Source organism: Furipterus horrens, unplaced genomic scaffold (assembly GCF_987537825.1).
Source record: "Furipterus horrens unplaced genomic scaffold, mFurHor1.1.pri manual_scaffold_1, whole genome shotgun sequence".
Classification (NCBI taxonomy): domain Eukaryota; kingdom Metazoa; phylum Chordata; class Mammalia; order Chiroptera; family Furipteridae; genus Furipterus; species Furipterus horrens.
The window spans coordinates 153,142,110-153,146,019 of NW_028327171.1; the positions used below are offsets into that span (position 1 = coordinate 153,142,110).

At 38.3% G+C, this 3,910-nt stretch overlaps 1 pseudogene; it reads right to left on the reverse strand.

The window, feature by feature from the left end:
* Nucleotides 1-1,670: 1,670 nt before the first annotated feature.
* LOC150022073 (peptidyl-prolyl cis-trans isomerase A pseudogene) lies at nt 1,671-2,399 on the reverse strand (annotated as a pseudogene).
* Nucleotides 2,400-3,910: the final 1,511 nt, after the last annotated feature.

Sequence of the window (3,910 nt, forward strand, 5' to 3'; positions counted from 1 at the left end):
GGACATTGAAAAATTAATACCTGCCTTTTTTCAGCTAGTGGTTATGGATTGAATGATGGCTTTTAACCATGTTGCCAAATCTGTTGCCCCCAGAATACAAAAAGGATGCCAACCTGTTATACCAAGCACACCGTTGTCTGGAGATAGCCAACTGAGCTGGAGTCTGCACAATCCTTCCCCATGTGGGAAGGCCACCCTCCCCTCCACACCCCCACTCTTATTAGAGATTTCTGGACCCAAGTGTAGGTAGGACGATGACCATGTCCAGCTTGAAGCAGCTAGAGGAGCACAAGACCTTCGCCCATTGTCCTTTATAAGATTATAAAGGGTCTTAAGTCTGAGAGGGAAAGATTATTTTTTATTGTTAAAATAATTAATTCATTAATTAATTAATTATTTTTAAAAAAGAAGAAGAAGAATATATGAAAGAGTGAAGCCAGAGAACTTGTATGTATGACTCATGGGGACGGGCTTGGGGGGGTGTTGCTGGGAGAGGGGTGGTGCTGGGCAGAGGGGAGCAACGGGGAAGACATTGGAACTATTGTAACAATATAATCAATAAAATATACTTAAAAAAAGAAGAAACAAAGAGGTCTAATAAATAGTTCAAACATGTAGAAATTAAAGGAAATCAGAATAATGAACAATAAAACTTTTGATGAAGAGCAAGTCAGTGAAAGTATCAGGCAGATTTAGTTTTTTGGATTTCCTGCTTGTTTTCACCAAGTTTTTATGTTTCTCATTTTTTAAGAACTAGCAGGGAATAGCAAAAATGAGTCCCAGTTCTCAGGATTGTACATTCAAGGCTTTTTCTTATTTTTAATATATTTATAAATTATTTCAACAAATAATTTTGGTTTTAAAACTTAAAAAAACTTTTATTACTATTAACTTGAATGAATTAAAATAAACAACATTGGCTCTTCCCAACACATGCAGATACTAATTCATCATTAAAATTAATAGTTTCTATTAACAAATATTTATTAAATATTTGTTAAACACAAGGTGATTTCCTAGAACATATATGAAGAAAAATTTAAAACATTACCTAAAGACTTAATGAAAGCTTAAAAACTAAGAAGATACTCATTGTTCCAGTTCTATTTAAGTGATTTAATCATCATCAAAGTAATGTTGATTAAATATCATCAAGCTTTTAAAAAACTTGAGTAAATAAAATTATCTGGAAAAATAAACTTAGGATACATGGAGTAAGGGAAAAAAATATTCCAAGCTGGAAAAATTGATGGGCCAAGTTTTGAGGCAGGAATTTGGAAAAGATGTGCAGAAGATTATCACATTTGATGGAAATGAGTATTCATACAAGACAGAGGAGGATTAGGTTATAAAGACAGAATGGACCCAGATGGGGAAGAATTCTTTATTTTAAACTAAATATGAAGACTTTCTTCCAAAAGGAAGTAATTTAAGGGTTTTCAAGCCTGGAAATTACAGTTGAAAAAAAATACTTAAGACCATCTCAGCAGTAGTGCACGTGATGGATTGGAAAGGGAAGAGACTCTAAGCAGGTAGAATAGTTAAAAGGCTATTGAAATAATCTATGCATGAAATGGTAAAGGCCCAGAATAAAATAATGTAATTTATGAATGGAAGGGCCTTCAGATCATGTAGTGCAGTAGATTTTTTTTGTTGTTGTTGTTGTTTAGTTTTTATTTCATAATCATAAACTTAACTCTGCAATCCAGCTAGACTTGGAAAGGGTAAGGAAAATATGGAACCCAATGAACTGCGGCGAGAGCACGAAGATTACAGAACATTTCCAAGCAGAGAGGGGTGAAGGGGTGCTCTCCCGAGCTACAGAAGGAATGGTCTGGTGGTTAAGATAAAACCCACGTCAAATGTATTAGACTTGTCCACAGTCAGTAATGGTAATCTTCTTGCTGGTCTTGTCATTCCTGGACCCATAGTGCTCCATGGCTGTCACAACACCCATGCCGTCTTTCACCTGGCCAAAGACCACATGCTTGCCATCCAGCCACTCGGTCTTGGCCATGCAGATGAAGAACTGGGAACCGTTTGTGTTGGGTCCAGCATTCACCGTGGACAAGATGCCAGGACCTGTGTGCTTCAGGGTGAAATTCTCATCATCGAATTTCTCCCCGTAGATGGACTTGCCGCCTGTGCCACTGCGACGTGTGAAGTCCCCACCCTGGCCCATAAATCCCAGAATAATTCTGTGAAAGCAGGAACCTTTATAACCAAATCCTTTCTCCCCAGTGCTCAGAACACGAAAGTTTTGTGCCGTCTTTGGGACTTTGTCTGCAAACAGCTCGAAGGAGACGCGGCCCAAGGGCTCGCCATTGGCAGCGATGTCGAAGAACACGGTGGGGTTGACCATGGCTGGGTGCGGGAATATCCGGGGCGGCGGCGGCGACGGCGTCTGCAAGGTGGCCTCTTTTTTTAAAATAAATAAATGATTAATTATTTTAACAATAAAAGATAACAATTTCTCCCTCTCAGATATTAAGGCCCTTTATAATCTTATAAAGGACAATGGGCAAAGGTCTTGTGCTCCTCTAGCTGCTTCAAGCTGGACATGGTCATCGTCCTACCTACCCTTGGGTCCAGAAATCCCTAATAAGAGTGGGGGTGTGGAGGGGAGGGTGGCCTTCCCACATGGGGAAGGATCGTGCAGACTCCAGGTCAGTTGGCTGTCCCCGGACAACGGCGTGCTTGGTTTAACAGGCTGGCTTCCTTGTTGTGTTCTGGGGGCAACAGATTTGGCAAAAGTAGTGCAGTAGATTTTAAGCTTCCCCCCTCCATAAGCCATCATTAAGAAATGTGTTTTACCTACACACATACATACATACATACCAAACATAACAAAAGTTTAACAGAACTATACTTATTCTTAGTATTTATAATGACATTTGACATTTTTTGCTCTATTTTTAGAAAATGTTAATGGGACCACATTATATTTAAAATGTTCTAACAGGCCGTGACTTGCTGTTTGTAAAACATGGACCGGGCGTAGCCCCTTTACTTTTCAGAAGAGAAACTGAGGTACAAAGACACCAAGAGACTTGCTTAGGGTCTCACTGCTGATGGTTAGTGGCCAGGTCCATGACTTCCATTATAAGACACTACAGTTGGGATGGTACTATGGTAGAAACAGATGTGATAATGATTTTAAGGGAGAAATAAACAAGGTAAAGTCACTGACTGTGAAAAATCAAAGTCAAATGAAATTTTAGTTCTGGTTAATTGGGTAAACAGATTTACCATAGAACTACAGATATCTGAAAAAGGAACTGTATTACAGGAAATATATACATTCACATTGAAATTAAAAGGGCAGATGGATATCAAACTGTCCAATAGGCAGGGAGAGCTGCAAAAGCAAGCACTCAAATGAAAAATCTTATAGGTCATCAATTTAGAAATGACCAAATGATATTCAACATAATAAATATATATTGAATACTTCCATACATGGCTCTGTTATAAGTACTAGGGATTCAAAGACGAGTAAAATCAGGTCCCTGTACATGAGAAACTCTTATTCAAATGTTTCTTGATAGTACTACATTTCCTTGGAATTAAACCACTATTGTTGCAAAATACCAATAATATTTATTTTCAAAACTTTAAAATTCCTTTTAAAAACTTTTAAAATTTTAATCTACAGTGATCCAGTAACTTTACACTGGCCTTTAAGACAATGTGCATTGCTTTTCTCAGAAATAATGCATTTGTGTGTGTGTGTGTGTGTGTGTGTGTGTGTGTGTGTGTGTGTGAAGTGTCTTTCTATTTGACATCCACCAATATTCTTTAAGGCTGCAAGTTGCCTCTTACCAGATTACCTCCAAAGAGAAACAGCTTTTGACAGGAAATGAGCAGCTGGGTGGCAGCCTACAGCAACTCTGTTATTTTGCACTGCTCT